General features: G+C 43.4%; 1 protein-coding gene across 1 annotated transcript in view; it reads left to right on the plus strand.

Annotated features, from left to right (window-relative positions):
• Positions 1-2,779: 2,779 nt before the first annotated feature.
• The window catches only part of IL1R1 (interleukin 1 receptor type 1), a 49,996-nt gene continuing 39,745 nt past the window's right edge, over positions 2,780-13,030 (plus strand). Inside the window, exon 1 of the mRNA XM_049784625.1 lies at positions 2,780-3,108. The gene's annotated coding sequence lies outside the window, so the exon portion shown is untranslated. The remainder of the gene's footprint in view (positions 3,109-13,030) is intronic.

Below are 13,030 nucleotides of genomic sequence, written 5' to 3' on the forward strand. Positions count from 1 at the left end.
ACTTAACTTTTGTTAACTGCCCTTTGGGCACATGCATTTGAAGTTGCTGTAGTAGATTTGGTGTAAGAGTGTTTCTGCAAGGGCTGGAGCGATAGATAGCACAGCAGTAGAGCATTTGCCTTGCATGTGGCCAATCCTGAGCGGAACCCAGTTCTATCCTTGGCATCACATGTGTCCCCAAGCCTTCCAGGAGCAATAGTTTTAATTTTTTATTATACTACAAATTTATTTGGTATAGGAACAAAAGCAGAATTTATCCAAACCACTTCAAAAATACATATATGTATTAATAATATCAAATAATTTGTAACAGGGGCCAGAACGGTGGCGCAGGGGTAGGGCATCTGCCTTGCATGTGGCTGACCTAGGACGGACTGCAGTTCAATCCCTCAGTGTCCCATATGGTCCCCCAAGCCAGGACTGATTTCTGAGTGCATAGCCAAGAGTAATCCCTGAGTGTCACCTGGTGTGGCCCCAAAAAACAAAAAAAAATTTATAACAGAATTATTGATTCTTAAATGAGTAAATGCTTCCCATTTACATAAACTATAATCAAAAAAAGACTACAGAAATAGTTTTTCCATGTGAAATGGTCTAAAGCAGTAAGAGGTCAAATATTTTTTTATTATTTTTATCCCAGTATAATTCAAAATAGCATATAAAAGAATCAATATAAAAGAATTAAAAGTATATAAAAGAATCTTAAACACAAAATGACAATTACATAGCCTGAAATTTTAGTATATATTACAAACAATTATAAATAACGTCCTAATTATATTCTGACTCCATTATTAGGAGTTCCAGAAAGTACCCGTACAGAGGCTCTTTGAAAACATGGTTGTGTCCTTAGTATCTATAATAGTTCAAGGAGTGATTTCTGAGTCAGAGCCAGGTGTAACCACTGAGTGGCCCCCCCAAAAAAAAATAAAGGAAGAAGAAAAAAAAAAGAAATTGTTTCTGCAGTGGCTTAGAGGACAGAGGCTGGCAGTGCTGCCACATTAAAATCTCCTGAGAGCAGTAAAAATGCTGAAGTTGGGATGTCAACTTCAGAGATTGACGTGATAGTTTTGGGTTCCTATCCAGATTTTCTGTGGACTGGATAAGCTATCAACAATTGCAGAACTACCGCTTGATAAGGGACTAAATTCTTTTAATACTGACTGTAACATAGGCCCCAGAGTTGAGTTTATTTTCCAGGAAAAGTGGAACTTCTGAGAACAGAAAATGTTGAAAAGAAATAGGTGTGGCTGGAGAAGGGAGTACAGGGGTTTTGTCACATGTCTTGACTGGAGCTGACCCCACTTTGATCCTCAAATATCAGAGAGTCTCCTGAATACATCTAGGTAAAGTCAATGTGACCTCTGAGCGAAAAGGGGGTGATGGTGGATACCTGGGTAACCCCTGATCAGCAGTCCCAGAGCTGCAGCACATTGGCTGAGTCATGGGAGCAACTGGATCTTTTTTCTTAATAATAAATTTTTATTGTGGTCAAAGTTAATTATAAATATTTAAGGCATAGTGACAATGAATAAGGGCCAATCCTACCACCAGTGTTGTCCTCCCTGTCCACCCTGTTCCCAGGATGCATCCCATATCTCCCTCCTTTGCCCCCTGTAATGCTAGTGGAACTGTTCCCCACTTGTACAGCTTGCTGTAGATTGGGTATCAATTCTGTTGTCGTTGACTTTGGGTTTGGTGTTCAAGTCTGTTCGTTTTTTATTTCCATTGAATGCTCATACGACTGTCGGTCTTGGTACCATCCATTTCCCCCCCTCAAATTATGAGGGTGAAAAAATATGATTCCAGTAATGTGGTCTGTTGAACTATAAGAAAAGAGAAGGGAGAAGAGAAGAAAATCTTGATCTTTTGAGTAGATACTCCACCACCTGCAGAAAAATAAAACAAAACTCCGAATGGAAAACTTGTCAAACTTGTCATCATGTTAGGAAGCTGTCAGTCACTGAACTCCTGATAAACTTTATGCTTCCTCAACCCTCCGCCACACCTTCAGATGTGTCTGGTCCCTGCTGTCACTTCAATCATATTCTATCACATCAGAGGTAGGAGGCAAGCTAAAGAAACAATTTTCTGTCCAGGCTGGGAGAATGCATGAAGCGTCGTTCCTATGTGGTGTAAGGTAGGAAGTTTCTGTCCTCTGCTCAGTGGTTCTGGAAGTGGAGGGGGGGGGGCGTCAGAACAAGGCGGAGGAAGTGACTGTCAACAGTGATGTGTGTGTGTGTGTGTGTGTGACTGGTTGGCTTCCAATCCTATTCCCAACTCCCTCCCACTCAGGTCTGTAGGCGCCTGCCGGACTGCAGTGACCCCAGCAGGTCTAAGCTCCGCAATGACCATGCATTGACCATTCGACGTATTTCCCCACTTATTCTCCCAACCGGGCCAGTCGGTGCTGCTGGTGCTACTCGTGTTGGAAGGTGGGTTTCCAGGACCCCCGGCTTCCTCTACGTCTGTCTCCGCGGGCGCCCGGCTCCATCCTGGCCTTGGGCGCAGCAGCAACTCTGGAGAGAGAATCCTACAAGATTCTCAGCAGGAATTGAGCTCAAGATCGTCCCGGCCGGCAGGAGGCGCGGCCCTAAGGATCCTTTCAAGGAGGAGACCCCCCCGAGATCGGCAAGTCCAGGACCAGCGGCCGGATCTTCCAGAGCACCGAGCCAGGATCCTGCGGACGCGGCTATTCGGATCGCCGCAGCTGTGCATGGGTTTGGGCGCCCGGATTTTGCCAGTGGGATTCTTGGGGCCGCAGCTGGGGGTGGAGAGAGCCTGAGTCAGGTGAGTCACTGCCGGAAACGCCCCCAGAGCGCGCGGAGGCCACCCCCGCATCTCCAATACCCCCCACCCCCAAGATCGGCGAGTCCTGGACCAGGAGGCCGGATCCCCGCCCCGCGCCCGCCCCCAGCACCGCCTTCCCGGGACGCAGCCAGGCCCGCAGCGAGAGCTGCGGGGCCGGGAATCCAGTACCGGGGAGGCCCCAGCCGGCGCCCCAGGCCCCAGCAACGCGATCTCCGCCCGCACCGCGACTCAGAACCGCTCCCATCAGCGGGATGTGACACCGCGCCCGACCCCCGAGCCTCCTCGGGGCCCGCTCAGGTAGGAGCAAAGAGCGAGGGCCTCTGGCAGGGGAGGTCCAGGGGGATCCGGGGATCTTTTGGGGGACCCAGGCTGAGAACGCTGGGCTTTGTGGTGCCCACGGCCCATCCCGCCCTCCAGGGACTCTCCTGTGTCCTCCTGTCCAGGGTATTTGTGTCATCTGCTGTCACACGTCTGCTGGCTCCATGTCTGCGGTGTAGTGTGTGCTTGAGCATATGTGTGTCTATTTGGTGTCTGTCTGTTGTGCACATGTGTGGTGTCTATGTGTCTGTATAATTTATGTCTGTGTGGTATGCGTGCCCGTGTCTCTTTATGGTATGTGTCCCCTACATGTGTGGTCTTCCTGTGTACATGCGTGTACGTTCCTTTAATGTCTCTTTCTCTGCCCGACTCGCGTTATTCGGAGCCCTGTGAACTCTGGATGGTCTCTGGGTGTCCTTTGTCTTTCGGGTACTTTGAGTAAGAAAGGTCTCTCCAGAAATCAGGGGGCAGTGCTGGGCGTGTCCCACAGTCCTGACCACCTAAGACTCTTTGACAACTGGTTTGTCTCTTGCAGTTAGCAGCACCCCGCCCTCATCCTCCTCCTTCCTGGGAGGGACGCACGCTGTGTCCTTCTTTAGCTGGAGTGAATAAAACGGCAGCTTAGATGGGTGACAGGCTTGTGGTGCCAAGACACTACGGGAAGGACCGCCCTTTGGAACGCAACTCCCACACCACTCCATTGGCTTCCTGCAGGGCTTCTGGGATCAGCTGGGCTTCTATATAGGACTGTTCCCTGGGGGGTCGGAAAAGTAGCTCTGCGTCACTCTCACCATGAATTTACCCACTGTCATCCGTAAAGCCTGTCACCCACCTTCAGTGTGTTTGTCAGACATATGCTCTGGGAACCCTGGGGACTGCGAGGGGTCTTGGGGGCCAAACTGCTATCCTGGACTTTCCCCAGTTTGCTCTGGGAATCTCTTTCCTCTCTTGACCCATTAAAATTCTATCCTCCTTTTCTTCCTTGGAGCCCTATTTAATTTTGTGTTTGATGTTCTGTACTCACATCCTGGATTACAATTTATATCAGACAAAACAAGAAACAAAAAACAAACAAACAAACAACCTCCCCCCCAAAACCCACCCCACAGGCCTGTGAGATGGGTTTTGGTGGAAGGAGGGGCATAGAACCCCTAGTAATTTCTGTCATGCTGATCTGGCTGCATTCAGGCCTCTGCCCTGGGTGGCCTCTTTGCATCTGGGGAGTACACTGACCAAGTTTTTGGCTGCCCCCACCCAAGCAGGACGAGGCACTTGACTTTCTCATAGGCTCTGTCGAATCTTGTGTGGCCTTTGGTGGCTTGAAGACCTTTGCGGCTCTGAAGCATAAGAAGTGGCCTGAGTGAAATTTTCACTGTTGGTAAACAGTTCTCAGGATCACATGCCTCAGATATATATCAAGTGTTTACAGAAAACCAATGCATGACATTTAAAAAAATATTGAACTCCTAAGGCAGAGCTCTATGCTTTGGGCTTTCTATAAAGTCTGCCCCTCCTCCCACAACCCCAAACTGAGTGGGAACAACGCTCAGCTTCCTGGGGAGGATGATAGGAGTAGGATTCACAGATAAGGCTCTGTTTGTTATCTGATGACAAAGTTGAGGAACTGAGGTACACTCCATACATGGCTGTGCCAGGTCCCAGGACAGAAAAAATGCCAGGCTGGGTCACATCAGTGCGAGGTGGAAGCCACCTCAGTGGAGGTAGCTGTGTTCTGGAAAGATGGTATACCTATGGAGATGGCAGAACTGGACACTTGTGGGGACGATCAGTAGCCCAGGTCTGGAAATTTCCTCTCCATGTTGTAAGACAGTCTTCTGGAAAGGCTACTTGTTGGGAGAGAGGACACCAGGGCTAATTGTCCCAAGATGTCCCTGGTGCTATGGTCAGCAGGGACTGAGGAACCTTTTCCTTCTCTAAGTCATCCAAGTTATTGTTGGGAGAGAGGACACCAGGGCACTGTAACTAATGATCCATGATGTCCCTGGTGCTATGGTCAGCATGGGCTGGAAACTTTTCCCTCTTCCAAGTCATCAGGTAGTTTATCCCCGCTCCTGTTTGCCTGCTGTGATCTCAGGAAATGCGGAAGCAGCCCTAGCTCCAGAGGGTTCTCTCTGAGATTTCACAGATCCTTAAGGCCCAGATTGCTTTTGGACACTGTGCTTAGACCATTTCTGCCTATTCCAGAGGAATGCAGACCAGCGGACTTCAACTTTTTATACCTGCAAGAAAAATAGATGAAATATCTCATGGACTGGCCCAAAGGCTAAAACAAAAAGAACAAATACTCCATGAATATTCTAGTTTATTGATCAAATCCAATTTAATGAAATCACAGTTGTTAGCTAATGTGACATCCACTGCAGATTTGATGAGGGAAGTTTTGATGAGTCACCTGGATATTTCTGCAGACCCCACTTAAGGATCAGTGTTAAGGATATATATATATACAATATGTCATACATATGTATATGTATATCTTAATTTCTACAAGTGCCAGAAAGCATCTGCAAGATGTCATACATTTAAAACAGAATGATAGAGTGGAAGAAAAAACAAATGGCTTTGGAAATGAGTCAAGAGCTGCATCAGATGAGATCTAGATGGACACAATGACTATGACATCGCCTGAGCGAGATCACCATTGTGTTAGGCAGCTGGGATTCTCAAACTGGCACCATTGCTTCACAGTGGGGCATTGCTGGAGGCTGCCTGGAAATAGAAAGGATGAGGCAGTAAAAACAAGACACTGGGGGCACTGGTCTTTATAAAAGAACCCAAATCAGAGACGGTGATAAAACCAATGACAGGTCTTATGGGCAATAGAAAATAAGAAACCCTGCAGGCATTGATGTTCTGATTGTCCCTGCCTTCAATATGAGGAATCAGTGCTAGAAGTAGGCACTGTACTGGCATAGAGAAAATGGGAACTGGCTCTTGCAATGTCCTTTGAGGACAAGCAAAGGGTGACTTTGGGGTATCTCTGGAAATGACTCCCACTGATCATTGTATCTCAGTGGACTCGGGTACTGTATCTGGGGCACCCTGCACTCTGTACAGTTGATACTCCAAACTAGAGAATCTATGCAGCCAATAACTCTGGATCAAATGTAAATTAGGAATTTAGATAACATGGACCAGAGTGATAGCACAGCGGTGGAATGTTTGCCTTGCACACAGCTGACCCGGGATGAACTCAGCTTTGATTCCTGGCACCCCATATAGTCCTCTGAGCCTTCTAGGAGTGATTTCTGAGCACAGAGCCAGGAGTAACTCCTGAGCACCACCGGTTGTGGCCCCCAAATCTAAATAAATGAATAAATAAAGTTGACTTAAAAAAAGAATTTAGATATATGCCTTAAAACTCCTTTGAAAAAATATTCCAAAGCACTTTCACATTTTTTATTTTGTTTTGTTTTTTTGTTTTGGTTTTTGGGTCACATCCGGCAGGAGTTCCTCCTGGTTCTATGTTCAGAAATCACTCCTGACAGGCTCGGGGGATCATATGAGCTGCTGGGATTCGAACCACTGTCCTTCTGCATGCAAGGCAAACACCCTATCTCCATGCTATCTCTCTGGCCCCAGCACTTTTACATTTTTTAAATGATTTAATACAGGGGTCTCAAATTCAATTTACCTGGGGGCCACAAGAGGCAAAGTCGGGGTGATCCTTGAGTGCAAAGTCAGTAGTAAGCCTTGAACATTGGGGGTGTGACCCAAACAACTAAAACAAAACAAAACAAAAAAAGATTCATCTAGGGCAGGGCCACAAAATGTTGTATGGAGGGCCGCAAAAGTCCCGCAGGCCGCGAGTTTGAGACCCCTGATTTAATAAAACAACCATCACTTAATTCAAACAAATCCACGTTATACTTCAATGTCTATGCATCATTTACATTAAAATGGTGAATTTTGATCCATTTCTGGTGAGTTAAATGCAGTTCTGTATGCTTTATGGACACTGATTCTAGGGTGGCCTTGGACAGTTGCAAGAGAGCTTGTAGCAGACTACAGACATGTTTATAGCCACAAGGGGCAGGAGACCGGGCCTCAATCTATCTTGTTTCTGCTTTTTTTTTGACCAGGAACTTCCAAAAGATCACTGAGATGAACTGTTGGATTTTCCACACTCTGGATAAGGGCAAGAACATTGGGCTGGCTCTTTGTATCAATGATCCATGCCTATCTGGGTCTCATTTTCCTCTGTTCCCTCCCTGCTGATTTTATCTTTAATGTTTGAGTGATTTAGATTTTGTAGCCACATCTGAAACCTCGGTAATTATTTTTACATTGTCTTTATATCCTGTGCATGATACTCTTTGATGATTAAAAAACTTTCCTTGCCCAATTTGCATAAATAGATCAGCCAGATCATCTTCAGTAAGCAGTGGTTTTGGTTCCACCCAACTAGTGGGAGTGAAGGTCAACAAAGTTTTAGTGTTCTTTGAATTCTTTAAGATGATGAATTTTATTTTTGTGTGTGTCTCTTTTTGTTTGTTTGTTTTTGGGCCACACCCATTGATGCTCAGGGTACACCTGGCTATGCACTCAGAAATCGCTCCTGGCTTGGGGGACCATATGGGATGCAGGGGGATCGAACCGTTGTCTATCCTAGGCTAGCGCTTGCAAGGCAGATGTCTTACCTCTAGTGCCACCACTCTGACCCCTTGTGTGTGTGTGTGTCTCTTATGGGAGGGATTTTATTTGATCATAGCTCAGTGGAACTTTTGCTTCAAGGGAAGTAGGCATTAGTACTCTTAAATGCAGGTGGTTCACTAGATGTGTGTACAGTGGTGTGTGTGTGTGTGTGTGTGTGTGTGTGTGTGTGTGTGTACTCAGTCAAATGGAAAATGCTGTGTTATATGTAGAGTATACAGTGCTAATATTATACTCCTTTGGGTCCTTTCCAAGTTCTCCTGTATCCCCTGATGTGGAGCCCACCACATGTGGAGTATGTGGAGAATACAAAGTGGTTAGGGATAATTAACTGCTGAGTCAAGGATAACTTTACTATGTTAGAGATAGCTAGGTATTGAGTTAGAGTTGGTTAACTACAGAATTAAGGAGAACTAGCTGCTGAGTTAGAGATAACTATTCCTGAGTACTAAGATGGGGTTCACTACAGAGTCAGGTAACTGCTGAGCCAGAGGTAACTAAAAGTTGACCCTGTCTGGTTCCTGAGTGTGGGTTTTGAGTTCAAATTTCTTTTTTTCCTTTCTTTTCTTAAAATATAAAATCTTTATTTAAGCACCATGATTACAAGCATGATCGATTGTAGTTCGGTTTTAGTCATAAACAGAGCGCTGCCTTTCACCAGTGCAACATTCCCATCATCCATGTCTCCCTTCTCTCCTCCCCCACCCCTGCCTGTATTTGAGACAGGCATTCTACTTAAGTTCAAATTTTTTTAAAGATTAGGGTAAATAACAATGATCATAGGTTCAGTGTTAGGACCCTGTTAGGACCCTGATTCTTGAATTTTATATGCAAAGAAATCCTCTTTGGAAATGAAAAGTGAAAGTTGACCTCAGCCTGCCAAATAACTCATCTTAAAAGATATTTCTTTGATACTTCCTGCTTCATCCTTGGGAGTTCTCTTTCTGCTTTATATTATTTTCTCCAAAATGAACATAAGTCCTCCAGAACATCTTTGGGAAAATTGTTGCTACAACAAGATAGCCTTTTGATTCCTAGGTCTTTTATTATTTCTTAGGATTTGTGGATTCCAGTTTAATAAAACAGGAGAAGTATAGGGTCTAGAATTATAAATATTTTCATAAGCATATGATTCTGTGTCTGTGTAAGTTCCTTTTTACTTTGTCTTTAAAACTGGCTGATTTGATTTTTTTATTCTTTAGAGCAGATAAAAATTATAAAAATGGGCTTTGTTTTAATGTATCTCTCTGTGTGTTTGCACTATTATCAGTAATCACTTGCAATATTAGGTTGCAACATTTTGTGAGCTATAGAACCTACTCTAGTGCTTGTTTCTTGTACAGACTAATTAACCATCTCTTCTCTTTCATGGTTAGTTTACTTGGAGCCCAGTTATCTGAATTTTTCTTCATTATAAAAATATTTGGGGGGCTGGAGTGATAGCAATTTGCCTTGTGTACGGCTGACACAGGTTTGATCCCTGGCAACCCAAATGTTCTTCTGAACCTGCTAGAAGGATTTCTGAGCACCACAGTGTGTGCCCCCAAATATTTGGCATTATATATGCATGTGTGTGTTTGTGTATATAAGTAATATATGGACGACAGTTGTATAATATATAAATATATGTGTATACAATACATAACATGTATATATACATGTGTGTACAAATATATATAAACACAAGTTGAATAAAAGGTTGCAGGTAGGGTTTGCACTTGGGAGAGTTCAGCTGTTAGCCAGCAAGATCAGGCCTCAATAAATGTACTTACTTGGAACTTCATTTATCACTTCCCTATTGACTGAAATTCAGACCCCAAAGAGCCCAAGAATTTTTGCCTAAATATATAGACTCTGATTCTGGAGCTGTCTCATCTTGCCTGAATATAAAAATTGATTCTGGAACCTATTTTAGGCCTTTTACCTGGGTAGTCTAATGTAAATTCTGCTGCTATTGCCTCTAGCTGGCCTGCAGATTGGCCAGGGCAGAGAAAGGGGATAACTAATAGGTGTAAGCACTAAGTCTCATCATATGGGATGTTCCTGGAGCAGGGAGAGGGACCAAGATTAGGTTTGTGCAAGGAGAAGAATCCTAAACAACTGCAGGGGACTTCTCCCTGGAATCACAGGATATGTGATTGTGCAGCTCCAGCTTGAACACTCCACAGCTATAGACACCTTTGCTGCCTCTCCAGAAGTGGCCCCACTATGTACCAGCGTTCATGGGTGTGTCTGTCACATGCTGTCTCTGTGCCATGCAAGAAGCCATCCAAGAATAGGTGCCAGGGTAAGTTCTCAGAAATAAAAAGGATGTCTAAAAGGATGAATATTTTCCTCAAGAGTAAAGGTGACTGCAGAATCTCTTCATGATTGCCCAGTCCTGGGGTCTTGTAATTCCTTCCCCCGCCCCAGTTGCTACTTTTACTTTGCATGTATGATGAGGATCCTCACCCAGTGAAAGGGAGATATAGAGATAGAGGCATTCCTGCCTGGAAAGGAAGCTCTTGGTGGCCAGTATGTTCATGTTGGGATCTGAGTCTCTGCTATGCTTCCTGAATTCTTAGATCTGAAGTTTTTCATTCTGATCCTCTAAGTTGCTTCAGGCTTCAGAAGTGCCTTTTGTGAATAGGTTCCATACCACCTCGGTCATGTGACATGCCCGTGTTTTGAGATCTGGTGAATCATGATAAGCAATGGGAATGGCAAGGAAGTCTGCACTAGCTAGTATTTACATGAGCTTCTAGAAAGCCCTGCTTCCTGCCTCTTTTCACACCTTAGCACACTGCAGTGGGCAGACCCAGGCACTGAACATAGTGCACTGAACATAGGCACTGAACACATCCCAACAGAAGAAATATTGGTATCTGGCATGTACAATGTGAAAAGACAATGTGTGTTAGGATTTTCTAATTTGGGTACCCATTAGACATTTATTCTTTTGAATTCTGTCATTTTGTGGGAAAAGTAATTTTAAAATATCATTGAATATATTTGACATTTTATTGCTGTTGAATAACTATATTTTTTAAATATTTCAATTTTTTAATAAACTAGCTTTTAAAATCACACCAGATTTTGAGCCTAGCACAGTGCTAGCACAGCGGGTAGGGCATTTGCTTTGCATACAGTATACCTGATTTCGGTCCCTGACATTCCATATGGTCCTCTGAACCTGCCAGGAGTGATCTCTAAATGCAGAACCAGGAGTAATCCCGAAGTACTGGTGTGGCTCAAAAGCAAACAAAAAAACAAAAAAACCAAAACAAACAAACAAACAAAAAACCCCAAAAAACAAATAAACCAAAAAATCCCACACCAGACTTAGATGTTTATTATGTGTAAACATCAAGGAAATTTTTGCTTATACAGTGTTTCCTCTATCAATAATATTCTCAGTCTCTAAACCTGTGCTGGTAGCTCTCCTTCAGACTCAGGCACACCCCCAATCTCTGCCAGCTTTCTGGGTTCGAACCATTTATCTGTTCTGTATTGTTTTATTTTATTGAAACCATTGTGATTTACAAAGTCCTTCATAATTGAGTTTCAGACATACAATGAGTCAGTTTCAATCCCACAACCAGTGTCAACCTCCCTGCATCTATGTTCCCAAAGTGCATTCCATATCACCACCATTCCCCCCCCCCCCCCCCACAGCCTGCCAGTATACCAGGACTATTTTAAATGTAGATTGTTAAAGTTTGAGTCTTTTGTAGTTGCTTTTGGTTTGGGTATTTAGTTCAGTTTTTTTTTTTTTTATATATCTTCACCAATTCACCTGAGACTACTTGTCCCTTGGCCTCCATCCTTTTATATTTGTTGTGTTTTTCCTCCTCCACTCAATATTTTTTCTTCTCCTGGCTATACTCTAGGGCCAAGGGTGTTTGAGACAATTCTCATTTAATCCATTGTATTTCTTCATGCATTTATTTTAAATACCACATCTAAATAATGTTATTCTGTATTTATTCTTCTTCTAGCTTACTTCCTTTAAAATTATAGCTTCCATGGGACCGAAGAAATATCACAGCAGTAGGGCTATTGCCTTGCACTCAACCAAACCAGGATGAACCTGGGTTCAATTTCCGGAATTCCATATGGTCTCCAGAGCCTGCCAGTAGCGATTTCTGAGCCCTGAGTCATGAGTAAATCCTTAGCTCTGCTAGGTGCCCCCCCCCAATGGTATCTTTCAGTTTCATCTATGTTGCTTCAAATAGTATAATTGCATCATTTCTTATAGTTATTTTATATTTCATTGTATATATACATATATATCACATTTTAATGATCCACTCGTCTGTTGTTGCACATCTAGGGTGATTCCAAGTCTTAGCTATTGTACTGAGTTCTGGAATGTATAGCAGTGTGCATAAATCCTTTTGGATGAATGTCTTTCTGTCCTAGGGATAGATAACCAAAAGTGGGATAGCTGGGTCATATGACAGCTCCATTTAGTTTACTCAGAACCCTCCATATTGTTTTCCATAGGAGTTGGACCAGGCAGCATTACCAGCATCAGTGGATGAGAGTTCCTTTTTCACATTTCTGCCAATAGAGATTATTCCCAGTATTTTTGATATGTGTCATCGTCACTGGTGTAAAATGATATTTATTGTTGTCTTGATTTGGATTTCCCTAATGATAAGTGATGATGAGCATATTTTCATGGCCTGTTGACCATCTGTTGGTCTTCTCCAATAAGTGTCTATTTCTTTCTATCTATCTTTTTTCTATCTATCTTTTTAGCTGTTACTATTGTGAGGAAGGTTTTTTCCATACCTATTTTTTGGGAGGTTTTAATCAAGAATAGGTGTTGGATCTTGTCAAATGCTTTTTCTGTATTGATTGATATGATCATATGATTTTATACTACCTTTTACTGATATATGTATGATGTTGACTGATTTGCATAATATTGACTGAATGTCCATGATGTACAATATTTTTTAAATAATTTCTTTATTTAAACACCTTGATTACAAACATAATTGTAGTTGGGTTTCAGTCATACCAAGAACATCTCCCATTTACCCATCAACCTTCCCATCACCAATGCCCCCATCTCTTCCTTTCCCCACCTCTGCCCTGCCTGTATTTGAGACAGGCTTTCTACATCCCTCAGTCACTAACATTGTTATGATAGTTCTCAGTGTAGTTATTTTTCTAACTGCACTCACCACTTTTTGTATTGAGCTTCATATCTTGAGCCAGTCCTTTAAGCCCTCAACTC

The sequence above is a fragment of the Suncus etruscus genome, chromosome 12, assembly GCF_024139225.1.
Source record: "Suncus etruscus isolate mSunEtr1 chromosome 12, mSunEtr1.pri.cur, whole genome shotgun sequence".
NCBI lineage: Eukaryota > Metazoa > Chordata > Mammalia > Eulipotyphla > Soricidae > Suncus > Suncus etruscus.